This window comes from Mycteria americana, chromosome 6 (genome assembly GCF_035582795.1).
Source record: "Mycteria americana isolate JAX WOST 10 ecotype Jacksonville Zoo and Gardens chromosome 6, USCA_MyAme_1.0, whole genome shotgun sequence".
In the NCBI taxonomy this organism is placed as follows: Eukaryota; Metazoa; Chordata; class Aves; order Ciconiiformes; family Ciconiidae; genus Mycteria; species Mycteria americana.
Window position 1 is genome coordinate 49,671,122 of NC_134370.1, and position 16,465 is coordinate 49,687,586.

A 16,465-nucleotide genomic window follows, 5' to 3' on the forward strand; every position below is an offset into this window, starting at 1 on the left:
TTGTTTTTTTTGTTGTTGTTGTTTCTAGCTTATATAAATGTATATATTCTGTAAAGATCAAAGGTGACCTGAAAAGAGGGTTTGTAGGAGATTTTTCATCCAAATGATATTTTTTCAAATACGAAAGATAGGGCAAAAAATGAAGAGACATTTTAAGTTAGTTCTCCCAAAGTGTGGTTTTGTTCAAAGTTCTTACTTTCACAAGAGATCTTGTTTTTACCAGAATTGCTAATAAGCCAGTGGAGTGAAGTATGTGCTAACAAAAGTAATATTAAGTATTTTAATAAAAATATCTCCTCCTAGTTAGTCACACACTCACACACTCTGTGGTTATTTTATTAATTCTCCTGAGAGATTCCAGGACACTTTTTTATACTGTTATTTGAAAATATATATGGATTGTCTTTTAATGTAAATCTTTCCATATTTCAATTTTTTACAATTTTTATTTGCATATAAAATTTATAAAGTTGGATTATGACAGTGCTGTTTCTAGTGCTTCTGAAACCACCTTTGAAGTCTGCCTTGCATGATCTATCAACTCAAATTATTACATTTGCATCTTTTTTGTAGAGCCTGTGCAAGTAAAATATCTTTAATTTGTCTACTATTTTATGGTAAAGTTCAAGGGAGAAGATAAGCCGATTTGTTCATGACAATTTTGAAATACTGCTTATTACATTTATTTAAAACCAAAAAAGTTGTTCTATGATTGAAAGGAAAGGGTGGGAAGAAAATGGCAAATCCCAGTGTATGAAGCTGTAGAAGTCTTCTCAAAGTCTGAGTACTTGAGAAATTTGAAATGATCTTGTTTATTTAAAGAATTAAGAATTTGGTCAGGGAAGACATGGGCTTTGAGTTGTATAAAACGGAATCAGAAAGGTCATGAGAGATGACAAGGCATATGTCTCAGACATGATTTATAGAGTTAAATGCAATTCAGTTTTTTTGCATATGTGCGGAAAGTTATTGAGGTAACTCTGGAGAAATTTTTAGAAGTCCAGTTAATTTCTCAGATTCTTCAAATTTACACACGTACAAACATTATTTGATGGCAGTTTAATGTTGTCTATACTTCTTACCTTTTAAATAGAAACACAATAACATGGGAATAGCAAAGTATTTATTTGCAGGGGGAAAAGAAAGGAAATATTAATAATATTATAATCAAAAAGTAGAAGTCGTGTTCCTCAAATATTAAAAACATGAGTATTTTGTGCTCATACTTTAAGTGCAATATCTTTATTAAAAATTTTTTTGAGATGATTTGGAGAAACCTGGAAGAAAAGTCTTTCTCTGTTAATCCCCCTAAAGTTAAGGGGGGGTTTAAAAAAGTCAAGTTAATCCCCCATTCTTGTGCAAGTAGACAAATGCTTCTGCAAAAACACTTTGGAGGAGAAAACTATCAGAACAAATTAAAGCCACAAAGATTTTTGCCATTTTTCGTCAGTGATGATGTGCCCTGCCATATGCTACAGGCAGAAGTTATGCTGTCATGATGAAGTGCATGGTAATATGGGTATCTGTACATCTAAGTGAACAAATATGTTTTAGGAGGGTTATAGAGAAAGATTTAAGCTTAAGCAGCAGCAGCACGCACAGGCTAATAAAGCTAGGAGAGGATTTCAAAGCATCTTGTATTTTTTTTTTTTAACTGATGAATGAATCTTGCCTGGGATGACACAAACAATACTGCTGTGTTAACCCACTTTTAAAAGGTATAGTAGAGACACAGTTTCATGTGTGCAGCCGTGTGTATACAAACACACGGAGTGTTCAGGATTTATAGTGAGGTGGGTACAAGATACTGCAGTGACAATTAGATTCTGAGGTACTTTTAATGAAAAGAAAGTCTGAAGTCCCTGACTTGTATTAAAAAAGTTGTAATAATTGTATCACATATAAAGGAAATCACTCAAACTCTGCTGCTATACTTCAACAACATTCCTCCTTCTCTTAGCATTCCCCTTGCTTATCTTTTGCCAACGAGATACTGTAAGGAAATAGTTCTCTGTGTTTCTTTTGCTTCTTTCAATCTATGATAATGATGATCTTGAAACTATTCTGCAGTGGCAACTTGCAGTACTTCAGTAAATTGTGGCTTTTGTCAGATAAATTGCATTGGTAAAAATTTTCTTCTGCTTAAAACCTTCATTTATCTTCCCATTAAAATGTATATATTCTCCAACTTCCATTCTTCCCCTTTAATCTGTAAAGCACAGCATATGATGTGGTTTCTTTGTTGATTTTAGAGATAATTTTTAGCTTGTCAAAGACCTTCTGTCTCAACAACTTCGAAACAAAGATTTTTAAATAGATGATAAAGTGTAGCTGCCAGATTAACAGACATAAGAAACTGGAAGGGGAGGATCTCACAGATGGTTCTAATAAAACTCGGCAAACAGCAAAGGAGTGTGGTGGTGGGTGAGGGAGTGGATTGAAATTCAAATCGGAATCCCAGTGCACGTTTTGGGTTTAGTTTGTGAACGAAAGTTGCGTAAACAGCCATTTGAGGGTTTGGGGTTGGGTGGGGTTTTTATTGTTGCTTTCAATTTTTCCTGTTGCTGTAGCACTGCTGATTTTTCCTTCTTTCTGTATCCCTATGTCCATATTGCTACCTGAGGCTTGTGTTGCTGTGCCAAGAGTCCTCCTCTAGAAAGCCACACTCAGATAGTTATAAGATTTTTGTCAATGTGAAATACCAGTAAAAGCCTAGATTTTCAGTAACTGTTGAGATAGGAAATTTTTCTTGTTCCAGCAAAGAACAGTAAAAACTATGCGGTAGACTTCTGTTGCTTTATTGACAGGTGCTGTTTCTGTCTTCTATCCCATAGCCTCCCTCACAGGGCTGTACAGCTCTTTGTGAATTTACTAAGTTCCTTTTGGCTAAGCTTGAAACTCTCTTCCAAGCTTTAATAAACCATGTGTTTCTTTAATCTGTAAGAAGCTTGTACTACATGATTCATTCATAAGGATGGATGATTAGTAATACCGTCTGTCGTCTTTCTGCTACCTTTTTCCTCTTATTAAATATTAGGTCTGTAATATTAGGCCAAAAAGTAATGAATAAAAATTGCAGTAGGAAGGATGCAGCTGAGGGCCTGGATAGTCCCTGGTGGTCTCAGAATTCGATCCCATTGACATGACTGCTTGGGGTTTTTTGGTGGGAGGATGAGGATAGTTGGTCTGGGGTTTTAACTATTTCAATTCAGACATGCCAGGTTTAATATCCTGATCTTGGTTTTTCATCTTGGTAGCTCATGGCACGGTATTTTACTTGGTAAAAGAAAATACATTCCTCATGCATATACCCAAGATGATGTCACTTTCAGGTACAGTTGGCAGGTTTCTGTTCTAGAAAGTCAGTTTGATTACAGTGAATTGTTTCCAGCTTTTTAGGATGGCTACTACAGCTATAAGATGTAGTATTTTCTGTTCCGTTTAGGATCAGCTGGATGTGGTCACAGAATGGTAGGTGGATGTATATTCAGAATTTGGTTTTAACCTGTGCCTGGATGATCAGACTACAAGAAGGATAGCTGGTGGTTCTTCTGGACAGAGAACCTTATTTTCACCTCATTTCCAGAACCAAACCAATGCCTTTATTTTTTTTCCTCATCTTGCTAATCTTTTTTCAATGAAAGGAATAGTGTTCTAAGAGCACACAGACTTTCAACCTACACGGTGGCCCTTTGGGATGTGTCTTCATCTGGTGGTGTCAAAAGCTTTTCAAATCAGTAGTTCAGGAGTAGCAAATCCTTCAAATGCATGAGTAACAGATACTTGTTTTTAAGAGTCCTTAAGCATGAGCAAGTCATTAAGTACTTCCTTTCGCTCCATGAATCAGTTCTATTTTAAACAGTATATTCATGCTATATTTAATATTTTAAAAAGTAAAAAAAGTTTTGACTTTTAAACTCCCTTTTTCTGAGTCTCTTCTCCTGTAAATCTATGAATCTATTTAAAAACATATCTGCAAAGGAAGGCACATTCCCTGTACTGATTGATTCTCTATCTCCATTAAGAGTGGATGTAGTCTGTCTACAGCATTTCTTCACCCAAGGAGACAATTTTGAAGTGAAGTTGTTATTACTCTCTGAAAACAGAATGCATCCCTCTTTATTACCTGATCACTAGTTAGGTAATGCCATCACCCGAGCAGCCTATCCATGCGTAATAACTAACAGCAGTATCTCCTCACACTTCAGAGGGAGCTCTAGAAATTCTTGTCTTCAGATCAGTATTTTCTGCGCCAGGTGATTCTTGCAGCCTCTTTGGCAAAGCTGTCACGCATCCATTGTGTGCGGGAGGCCTGTGAAATTTCATTGAAGGAAATCCTGTGGTTTAATGAAATGCTTTGGTTGTTGGTATTGACCCTGGGTTATTGTGTTATGCTTTGCTGATACAATCAATTTAGAAATAATCTGTTTCCCCTCTCTTTACTGTACCATGCAAAAAGGATAACCTAACATGCATATTTATAATTATGTATTTTTACAGGGGTTTGTGTCCAAGATATCAACATGCTGATACATTAAACAGCATGAATGTTGCCGGAATCCTTACTAGCTTGGCAAATCTGATAGCCATCTGAAAGCAGAGAGTGGTGCTTATGATAAAAAGCAGGCAATGTACAGAATGCTACAGTATCATCAGTCATTCACAGCCCATGAAGAGTTCACTTGCAGTCAACATTAATAGGAAAAATATTTTCCAAATAGTGGCTTTGTCTCCTTGTGGATTTGCTTCAGTTCTTGCCTCCTTACACAGTCAGCAATCATAACTTGTATGGTGGTTTTTGAAATGTAGACTTCCTGTTACTAATCTTGTAATTAGGTACCCTTTTATTCATGGGCTGTCACTCAGATTGACAGGACAGATAGCTCTCAGCGTTGGCAGTTGCTAGAAAGTAGGGGATGTTTTGCAGAAATGACTTGTGATTCATTTGTTTAGCATTCCTCGCTCTTTGTTTTGTGAGGACAGCTTGCATGGGACTGAGTCACATGGCAGCTCTTTTCATACTGAGTTTCCACTGCCTGCAGCCTCTGCAGAAAGCCAAGGAAAAAAATGGAGAGGGATTTATCTACATCTTCATTTACTCCATCCATGTTAATTGTCTAATAAATATAGAGCAGCAGCTAAAAGGAAGGATTTCATGTCATCTTTATCAATTAACTTAAAATGTTGTGAATTAATCTATAGTACTGAGCACTGAAACATAAGTAAATATGGAGTGGTCAGGGTTTGTGCCAGGGTTTGATCCTTTTCTTTTTCTTTTTGAGTAGCAAATTGCATTTTTTTTAAGTCAGTGTGCTGTTCGTGAGTACAATAACAACTCACGTTCTTATATGTAACAATATGATCTCCACACCACTTGTTGACTTAGCTACTTTTTAATATGCTTATGTTGGAGAGAAAGTGTTTTCTGTGGCATCTATAAAATATAATGTAATGGCAGTTTTAAAAGACACCTAAATGTTCCTCACGAGCCACAGGAACACCTAATTTATATAAAGCTGTGGTAGTGAATCTGTGCCACCTCCAGCTGTGCCAGAGCTGTTGGAGTGCAGTTCTGCAAGGAAAGGAAAATGGCAAAGAAAACTCCTTGACTACTGCTGTGCAAAGTCTCCAGAATTTTAGGACAGAAGTAAAAATGTCTACATGCAACGGAAGCTAGAAAATGGATGCAAATGTTGGTATCTTATTATAGTATTCTAGCTTATCTACATTTAAAGTAGCAGCACAGTTAGAAATGTAACTGCATTTGGTTTTGTTAAGATTTTGTTAGTTTTGTTTTTAGTTTAGATTAAGTTCCTGGGAACCATGAGGATGTTATTTACATTATCTGCTAGCCCTTGGTGAATTTTAGTATTGCCATACATTAAGTACTATTTCCACCATTATTATATCTATTTTAAGTTAGACACAGATGTGGCTATGGAAATGTTTTCCCATCTTTCCTATAGAGAGATGCCCAGAGGTGCCTACAATTTGAGAACATGTTCTGCAGGCTGGTGGAGCCGTGGCCACCTCAAGTACTAAAGGAGGAGAAATCTGGCCCCCTCCCCTAGCCAGCTTCTTTGAATTGAGCATGCTGCCTAAATCCACAAAGTTCCCAGTCCCTTGCTCTTCTAGCCAGAAAAAAAATATTCTGGAAGGCGTTGAAATTTTACAGAAATGCATTGCCTTGTTGAGAAACTTTAAACGTATGTTCAATGCAGCTGTTGCATGCCACAAAGCATCTTCTGATTTCTCTGTTCTTCAGGGCTGTTTTTTTCTTAATTCAAAGAACTCTCTAATCTGCAAAAATTTTTGTTGGTGAGTAAGGTTCTCAAACAACTAAGGACCGTGGTACTCTCACCGCTCTTTCTGGAGGCTTTGCAGGGCTGTTCTCCTTTCAGTTCTTCCCCTATGTTGTATTTCTGGCTAATCCCATCTGCAAAAGTGAATCAGTTGGTAACTCTCAGACAGGTTGGGAGGAGAACATTAAATCTTCTCCATCCAGAATAAGCTCTTGACTTCTGTCTAATATCTCCATTTAGATGATGAGCCACAAGTTGAAGTTTAAGACTAAATTAGCAGCTATTCCTTTATCTCTCTTCATTAGGAGGGTATTCACCCTTCTCATTAATTACATTTTTAAGCACATAATGTGTGTTTTCTGTTATGATGGCTTTTACTCATCTCACCTGTTGCTGCTCATCTGCAAAGCTATTTCAGTATCTTCCTTTCAAATGTCCTAAAAAAGTGGTTTTGTTATGATAGCCGTTGTCAAGGCATTTTGCTTATGCTGCTCAGCAGTTGATGGTTTTGCTTGTCATGCTCATCAGTGCTGTCTTGCTCTTGTACAGTCTGTGTATGCTCACCAGACTAACTACTTTTCATAGAAGTTATAAAGTGCTCTGCTCCATGTTATCTGTGGCTTTCGTAATGTCAATTCATTTCTTTGGGCATTTGCGTTTACTTTCTTTCCACCAATTTTGTCATCCACAAATGTGTTCATACTTCAAGTCACAACAGCAGAATAGCTGGGGGTGGGGGGGAACCAACCCACAACAAAAACCAAAAAGAACTAGACAGTACTGTCTCCTTGAGTAACTTAAAAGACCTCTGAGAACATTAGAGGCACAGCCTGGACACTGTCAGAAAACCAACAAATACTTCTCTGCTGCTCTGTTAGGAGATGAGCATGCCTATAAATGTCTCTGTTCAGTTACACTGGATTAAGCTGAAGGTTATTTATTTGAGTAACTTACTAGAATGAAGGTCTAACCACCATGAACTGCTTATATGCAAACATAAGTGACATAAACCTGTGTGCTTTCATTCTGTTAAGAGATGTAATATATGTAGCTAGTTTTTTTCTTTTTTTTTTCCCCTAGCTCATTCTTTATATTTTGTTTGGAAATTGTAATTAAAAATAAGAAAACTTCTAAGATTGCCTGTTCCTTTTACTAGGAAAAGTACTCAGTTATACCAGCTAGCTTCTACAGGCTGTTCTTCAGTGTGTGCGCTCCAACCCATGCTTTTATTGCAAAGCTAGTAGTGTGGCTATGTAGCAGATAAAATTGAAAGGAGACTGCAGCAGTATGCTTCTGGGGTTCAGAAAAGAAATTTGAATGCTAAGGAGGAGGAAAAGAGTCTGGTGTGCCAGCTATGCAGCCAGAATTCTGAAAAGAATTCAGGTGTCTTTTTATGTGGCTCTTGTAGCATTTAAGAGATCAAGATATCACTAAAGAAGGAAAATTAACAATAAATCACATTTGAAATTTGTTTGAAATAACATAATTGTCTTTCTTTCACAGAAAATGTTGCTGTGCTGACCAGTAGTCATGAAGAGAAGGGGGTGAAGTGAATTTGTCTGGAGAAGTAGGAAGTTTTGAAATTTTCAGCAGGATTTATTGCCAGTAGCTGCAGAAGGTTTTGCAAAGCCAACCGCTGGCGTTAGAATGGATGAAATGCCTGAAACTTAAGTGGTAACTAATTTTTTTGACATCTTTATTTTCCTAATACAGTATCATAAGATAATTTGTATGGATTATAGACAATATTGTTTTACTACTAGTACAGTTTAAATAGAGTAATCTTACAAGAGCCAAACATTGGATGAATCTGTAATTCTGTGAGTTTCATTTATTAGCAAGAAGTTGGAATTTTAGTATCTGATGGTTTGCTTGGTAGTTGAAGTTTCTTCCTGAGGGTTCATCCCATCTCTTCATCATTGAAAAACTAAATCAGATTTTGCTATTACTCTGTTAGTGACTGTCTTCCTACCAAACGCCTAACAAAACTGCAATTCAGAACAAGTTGTAGAAGCATCTCTGTACCAGTTTTTAGTTATATGGTAAGTAATTTGTGTGACTTCTGAAACATACAAAAAGACATGTGGTACACTCTGAAGGTTTCTTATTTCTGCTAACAATCAACATTTCCTTGAAAATCTCTTTTCTTTTTCCATTTTCTTCTTTTCATTGCTGTTCTTACTTGCTTATCCTGTTCTCTGCCCTTCATCCATTCATAATCAGATATGAAATATCTAAAATACTTTTATTTTATACTTGAGACCTGTACTATGTCTTCACCAGGTCAACATACTAGTCAGGAATAAAAAAATGTGCCACTTTTTAAAGTTAAAGTGGGAGTAGAAAGACCCTAGCTTCTCCTAGCTATCCAATTGTAGGCTCTGTCCCTTTGTAAAAGTGGGTGAAGTGTAACCAGTCACTAAAAACAGAAGGTTTAAGGGGGCGGGGGGGAATTACCACACCTTTAGTAGTCCAAGATGATGATTTGATGCCTTTTGAGAGACGAGAGTAAAAGAAGGTGCTCATGCACTTCTCAAAGCCTCGCTGAATCTGCGTACAATAGCATTTTCTTTGGTTTGGTTATACTGATGGAAAATAGTAATGTAACTGCATATATCTAACATGACATATCTCCACGTCTTCCATTTGGCATGAATAAAAAAATGAAAACTGTATGTGATGTGTTTTTGTTTGCTACAACTTCAGAAATGTTAAGAATTCAGATTTTCAGGCATTTATAAAGATTCCTTCTTATACTGCCCTCTGTTCTTGAGAGGGAGAAGGGAACAGGTCTGACAGAATTTTTATGTGACTTTTGATAGAAAAATTAGTACTGCATTTCTGAGCCTTAGAAGTATAGCTGTTCTCCTTTACCAGTCCAGGCAAGGTATTTATTCCACCCATGTATCATAGGCTGTGTTAAAACTTTAATGGGAGAACCATTACTGCCCAAGAATAATTCTATCCTAATTTCTGTGAGGATTAAAGGCAGGATTTTTGAAAATGTTGATCACTAACATAACTGTTCCTATCTGAAATCCACATTAAGGCTCCTTACGTCTCTTGTGAGAGCACAGTCAGGCCAGCCCTTAGGAGCCTCCCAACCAAAAACTTAGTTTGGCCAATGCATCAGTTGGTCAGTAGGCTAGTGAGTTTTTTCCCTAATTGGTTTCCCATCTTTACCAGTTGTCTGGTTTGTTGCCAGAGTTGCTTGTATATTGTCTTTATTTCTCCTACTGTATTGGCAAGAAGGGAGGGCTTGCAGATTCCATTCGTCTGCAGTGGTGACAGATGAAGCTCAAAAAGGACTTACAAGAAAAATGTTTTTCTTCTTCTTTCAAGTTTTCAAATTTACTGTGCTCCTCTTAATGTTTTTTCTTTGTTCTTCTCCTTACCTCTGTGGTCCTTTCTCTTTGAATGTGTGCACATATACTCTAATTCATTGACGTGTCTAATGAGAACAAGAGAAAAAGACTGTTCCAGTTCTCATGTCTTTATTTTGCAAAAGCTGTGGAGCTGGGGCACTTTAGTGTGCTTTCAAATTCTGCAAGACACTGTAAAGCCAAGAAATACTAGCAGCACAAGTTCAAAAGCAATACTAGTCACAAACTCTTACTCATTCTTACCACGGAAAATGTACCACCGTGGCATGTCTTTATTCAGCAGGTTGGGAGAAGATACAGATAGTTTACAACCATCGTCATTTTAGAGGAAAAATTCTTAGAAAACTGGAAGGTGATGTTTTGTTTGTTACCTTGTACACGGCTGCCTGGCAGAGCAACTCTTTCTTTATGCATCCAGCCTTTGTCAAAACAGCACTAACTGTAAATCTACCAGGGATAATGGCTTCAGCTGAGGAAATAGGTTCCCATAATTGTTGAGTATTCAAGTTACTATTATTTAGCTGATAAAAGTGACAATCAGTGGCCCTGGAACAGGAATAACAATGCTACGTGATAGATTTCTCTGCTGGCACAGGAACATGTGCTGAACATCAAGTGGTTTCTGTAGTTCGAGGAAGTGCTGGGTGAGCCGAGTGGGAGGAGGCCTGGGAAGAGCCGGGGTTGCTGTTTGGGCAGATCTCCTTCCTGCTGGAGATGCTCCCGAGTGGCCTAGGTGGGAACTGATCGAGGATGCCATGTGAACGGATTCTTTCTGTCTCTGAGAACAGCTGGAGGATGTTGCATGGGAGGTGCTCTTGGCTCAGGGATTTCAAATGGGAGGGTTTTCTCTCAGCTTGAGAATACATTTTTTCCGCTTGACTCACTGAGTGAAATCTAAATGAGTGATAAAATTTCTAAAAGTGATGTTGAATAGGTTAGAATAATAAAAAGTGCATTTATCATCAGGAAGGAAGAGCAAAATAAGGGGAAAGATTCAATGACGAGGAAGTCACCACCTTCTCGGTAACAACGGGTGGTTGTAGGCAGCTGAACACACCTCTGTTCAACAGCCTGCCTAGTTCTCCAGCCACACAGTAACTTACCATCGGAGACAATTTTTCTGAAACTATTATCAACCTCCTTTCCCACATGCAGTACCCACACACATTTCTGTAGGTACACTGTCCACTGAAAAGACATTACACTACAAACATCTTTGCGTAGGTTAACTCGTCGTGTAGAATGCAGGCCTCTGCATGCGTGAAAGGAAACTGCTGACTGAATCCTGCAGAACCCATTTTTTTTCCAGGAACAACACCAGCCTTTGTTTCTTCTCTTTGGCTTGGCTCATAGAGCAAGGAAGGAACATAAAATGCTGGCACTGAAGCAGAGTCTGGTGTGATTGATGTATACTGTAGATAAAGCTAGGTACCTGCAGAAGACAGGGAGGGGCTATCAGCTTAAACGTATTTTTAAGATAATAACCATAAAAATATTCCCTTAATTATTTTACATTTCTATACTGCATTTCCTTTGTGCATTCCTGAACAGTTTGCCAAACTTCAATTGCTGCATCAATTACTTTGTACTTACGGTTTGAAAGAGCGTTGGGAGCAGAGTCACTGTGTTCTGCGTGCTTCTTGTCCAGAACAATCCGGCTGCCTTCCCCATCAGTGTTGCAGGAATCTCAGAATTATATTGCTAAACCAGGGAAGAGATAGGGTAACCTTTTAACTTCAATTACATATGAACAAGGAAAGATTCAAACCCCAAGATTTCTAGCTCTATCTCAAAAGTAGCTAAAGATACTAAATTCAGGATGCGTTTGGGTTTTGGGGGTTAAGAAAGACTTTGTTATTCCCCTGAGATCTGACTCGCTAGTTTTTCAGTTCCAGCCAGGCTTTTTCAGTTGAGATTTAAATGTCTGAAGGTGATGATTCAAAATGGAAACATTGACAGAGTAAGCAACAGTAACATAATATTTATTAAATGTCTCTATACACAGTTCTTTCCAAAGGGCAATTCTGGTTTTTCACTAGCGTGCACTAGTCTTCATTTTCACTTATGCTTATCTATGAAATCGGTCCCATCACAGGTATGTTAAAAATATGGTCCGTGTCAGTTCATCTGATAAAAGGAGACTGATGTTTGTGTTGGTTAAATTCATGCTGGTGTGATGACTGTCCCAGGAAACTTCAAGTAAGCAGGACAGGCAAAATGGAAAAATCATCTCATAAATTTGTAAAGCTCCAAACCAGTCCTGCTCTTCATTTTGAACAGGCTCCTGTATTTTACATCAAAACAACTCCGCTGCTGGGTATCAGATCTTCTAGCTCTTTTTGTGATGGGATGGTAGATTGCTTATTGTGGGAGCAGTGAATTTTCAGTGACAGGGAGATAAGAGGCCTTGCTTATGGCGAGGTTTCCAATTTTCATTTGTTCAATATTCGTAACAAATTCACCATCCCTTAATTTCCATCACGTGGAACTAGTGTATTTTACTTTGTCATTTCATTTATCAGCTGCTCAGTTGGTGATAATTAGATTGTATTTTTCATGCTGGGTCCTTTCATTCTTCTCTAACCTGTTATTATGTGATATGGTCTTGGCAAGAAACACATTCCCATTCTTTTTAAAAAAAAAAAAAAAAACCCACATCTCAGACCCTGCTAATTAAGAGAATGATCAGCTTCTAGGGTTGAAAAAGATAATCAACACACTTGAACCTGCTGCTAACAGGAATCGTTTTGTATGAATAAGAATAACTTTCTTACTGATTTGGAAAAGATTATATATGTAGTTGCCATAAATTTTTTTTAAGTGCTGTCCAGATATTCAAGAGTTACAGCCTACAGTATTGGTGCTGATTTTTTGCTACAACCTGTAAATCAAAGTTGTTACATTAGCTCCATGCTCTCCCCATTAGGAAATGGCATATAGGTAATTATGCAAATACCATACTTCTGGCCTGTCTGCTAATATTAAGAGCAGAGTGAGGGAATGAGAGAACAGAAAGCAGCCACATCTAAAAATACACCTGAGAAACAGAACTCAGATAGCAGCGCTGCACGCTATGTTAAGAGAGGATGTCTTCACTTCTTACAGCACAGCCATTTCCTTAATGCAGTCACCTAGGTATGTATTTGACAGGCTGGAAGCTGCTAGTGTTTTGTCAAGCGCAGGTAGTCCCACTGTCCACGGGTTCTGGCCAGAGTCAGATTCCCCCTGTACACTACAGAGTCTGCCTCGTATAGTGGGTTGCTTCAGCAACATCTCTTCTCTCGCCTTTTAACACCAAGTAATAGAAATATTTGGAGGCCTCTCAGATTCAAAGGGTTTCTTAGCAATTTATCCAGAATGCAACTTTTCCTTTCAAACATGAATTGCCTTAACTCTCTTCAGTATAACTCTCTGAAAATGCTTTCAGAAACAATTGCTGATGATGCATAGTCTTTCTTCCATTGTTCTTACAAAGCAGGATTTTTTTCAGCCCAATCATCACTATCTCAAATATGAACATTAGCATATATAGATTTTAAGCAAAAAATGCTCATAGGTGAATAGGTAGGGGTTTTAACAGACTTCAAAATAATTCCAAAAATACCTGGCTTGCTTTCTTTTTCAGCCATGTCTTATATGTCATTCTTTATATGAGTTAACCTATTTTTTTGCTAAGCTTTTATTTTTATCCCATTACTTTCCATTTCTGGTAACAAAAATTCTGTGTATTCTCCAGAGAAAAAGTGCAGGTTACACTTTAACTTGCACTGTTGTGGTGACACTTTGTGATTTGCATTACAGTGGTACTGCATTACATTCCAAAGATATTTAACAAAATTCTGGATTTTCCTATTGAAGGAGTATGTTAGGCAGTGTGCAAACATAATTGGGATTGTTTCTTTTTCAGTACTAGATAAGAAGGTGTGAGGACAAATAAAGTACAAAATGAAAGGAATCCCTATTTCAGATTCTTTAGATTCTTGCCTCCCCACCCAGATTTTTTTAAGAACACTGCAAATATGCTACTGAGATGCATGTGTTTTTCTTCTTTACGGCCCTACCCAAGATCTAACAATTATTGATTAGTTATGTTTCTCATTGCACTGTGTCTTTACCAACAACTTCTCTGGTGTACTGCTGTTTTTACAAACATCTTTATCAGGTTAAAATATTTCAAATTTTTCACAGTAGATTTTTTGAGTTAGTAACTAGAAATAAAAGTCGCAGGAGCTATCACTTGATAAAAAGCAGTGACAAAATGTTTTCTCCTGATCAGTGCAGCACTAACTAGCTGTATAACCAGTCAGAGATTGAATCTGTCTAAAAATTCATATTTTCAGGGAAAGGACTGCTGAAAATAGAATTGGGGAAAATAACTTTCTCTTGTTTGTACTGACTTCCCCTTTCAGATTTGTTTCTCGCTGCAAATATAATTCAGGTACCTAACAACTTAAAAATGTAATTCATTACAAGCAGAAGGCGGCATGCGTTAGCAGTTTTGCCTTCCAAACATTTCAGACTTCTTGAGTGTTATCTCTGCCATCCTCTTTTGCAATAGTTTCAGAGTATAAGTGTTGGCAGTCAAATGAGTATATTTGACTTTTGGCATAATACTATTTGGTTTCACCATCCATATAAAGCTTACTTAGGAAGAAACACAAACCCACAAATTTAAAGATGGCATACAGTGAGAAATAAATGTGTATTACTACAGTAATGCCTATCTGAACATTTTGGGGTTTATTTTATTACATCAGTGTTGTGGCTTCGGTGTGTTTAAGTTTAGGGCTTGGACTGAGTGAATTCACAGATATTAAAGGGACATTAAATTAATCAAAATTTATGAGTTTGCCTTTTTAATGGAAAAGACATTTTTTCTGCAGCTAAAGAAAGATGGCACCAAGCTCATTGAAAGAAAAATAATCCTTGCTTAACTGTATGTCTGTGTGTCACTGATTTTCAAGACTTTAGCTGATAATATCCATTAAGCTTGATTTCAGTGATGGATAGAAAAATTAACCTTGAATATCTGAGCAGTAGTCACATACTTGAGTCTTGCATCAGTCAGTATTTCGTTAATTATCTAAGTATCACTGCAAAGAGAGCAGACTCCAGCTGGCTGTAATTAGGGCTGAATTGTTCCATGCCTTCAAGACAGTTTTTACATTCATGGGATCTGCAGCTTTCTATTGTCCTTGTTTCCTGTAACATAAAAGTAATTGTATCTCAAAGAATTAAAGGGGGGCAAATAGTGGGAGAGGCTGTACGGGTAACTCTTATTAACATCCTTAGAGGTCTGACTGAGAAATATGCATTGCAAGTCTCAAAAAAAAAAAAAAAAAAAACCCCAAAAAAACCCCACCAAAAAAAACCCCACCACAAATACCAGGAGTCCTAGCCAAAAAGCATTATTTCCGTTGATTAGAAGAAAAGGTGGATCTTTAGAAAGCACAGTGGGTTCTATAAAATCTGAAATCTGTGCTCTGTAAATCTTGGTCTTAATGAGAGACCACCAGCCTGTGTAGGAAGAAACTTGGATAGCAAATCAGGAGTGCATGTGACATAAAACACTCAATAAAGATTCAGTAATTCAGTAGCCATGGCATACAGCACTAAAAGTGCAATATTTCACATCCAATTTCTTGAAGTAAGTCTCCCTTTTTTTTGTCCTTATGCTGCTGAATTACTAGCACCGCAGTAGTGGTACTCGCTTTTATGGATGTCCTAGCTTCAGGAAACACTCCTCATCTTGCTTTCTCTCTTCAGTACTCAGGTCATCATGACCTACGTTCTGTGCAGCCTCTGTTGTTATCAGCCTTTATTTCAACTCACGATCAAGACTAGCAAGTGTTCAAATTATTAACTCTCTTTGGGGAAGAAGTAGCCTTTTGTTTAATTTGCATGTAAAATTATGCATTGGTATTTCAGTGGTATCCAATGTGGAAGGTATATGCCAGGAACGGGGGGGGCAACCCAACAAAAAAAAAAAACCAAACAAACAAAAAAACCCACAAAAACAAAAGGGCAATTCACATTATTATTTTAAGAGCATCTGCAAATAGATAATACCAGTCCATGTCCCTGTGTGAAGTACACTAGCCTGTATCTTGAGAACAAGTAGAACAAGGTCATGTCATTTGTGATTTACCTGAACTACTCCCTGTTCCCAAGGAAAGCATTTGGATGTAGGGAATCTGATGGACAGAAGAATGGTGCTAGTGTGGCCGTTGCTGCAGAGGTTGTGACAGTCTGCTCTGGTAATTTTAAATGACTAAAGTATTCTTTTGAAGGTATACTTGAGCAGAATGGAAAGGTTTTATGCAACACTAAGTCAATGTGAGCCCAAGAGCTTCAGAACAGTATCTGTCTTGCCATGATGCCTACATAAAGCTTGCTACTGTTCATCTGCTGAAATCTCTGCTGACCCCTACTTCTTGGGGTGCAGAGGGTAATAGAGCTACAACAGCTACCTCACTGCTGCTCCTAGCCATGCAGTGTTGTCCCCTCTGTGGCTGAATGTTTGGTATCTTCATGAGCCCATTCAACTTGCTGACCTGGCAGAAAACGACTCTTCCTCCTCATTCATGGGTTGATTTGCTGCAGTTTGAAAGCTGAGTTGGTTCAGAGGTGTCAGGAGAACAGCAGAGCCAGTACAAGAGAAGTAGTGAGGGTACATGAAGGTGAGCATCTTCAACTAATTTTAGTTTACAAATGTCTTATAAGCATAAGGGCCTAAAGGAAGTTAAAAAAACCCAATAGTTGATAGAGAAAGATGTGCAA

At 37.7% G+C, this 16,465-nt stretch overlaps 1 protein-coding gene across 9 annotated transcripts in view; it reads left to right on the forward strand.

Annotated features, from left to right (window-relative positions):
- Positions 1–16,465, forward strand: part of PEAK1 (pseudopodium enriched atypical kinase 1) — a 143,352-nt gene that overhangs the window by 45,869 nt on the left and 81,018 nt on the right. For 8 of the 9 annotated variants that reach the window (XM_075505701.1, XM_075505695.1, XM_075505696.1 and 5 more), the window contains one exon: positions 7,806–7,976. The exons of the other annotated variant lie outside the window; for it this stretch is intronic. The gene's annotated coding sequence lies outside the window, so the exon portion shown is untranslated. The remainder of the gene's footprint in view (positions 1–7,805; positions 7,977–16,465) is intronic. 9 annotated transcript variants of the gene reach the window in all.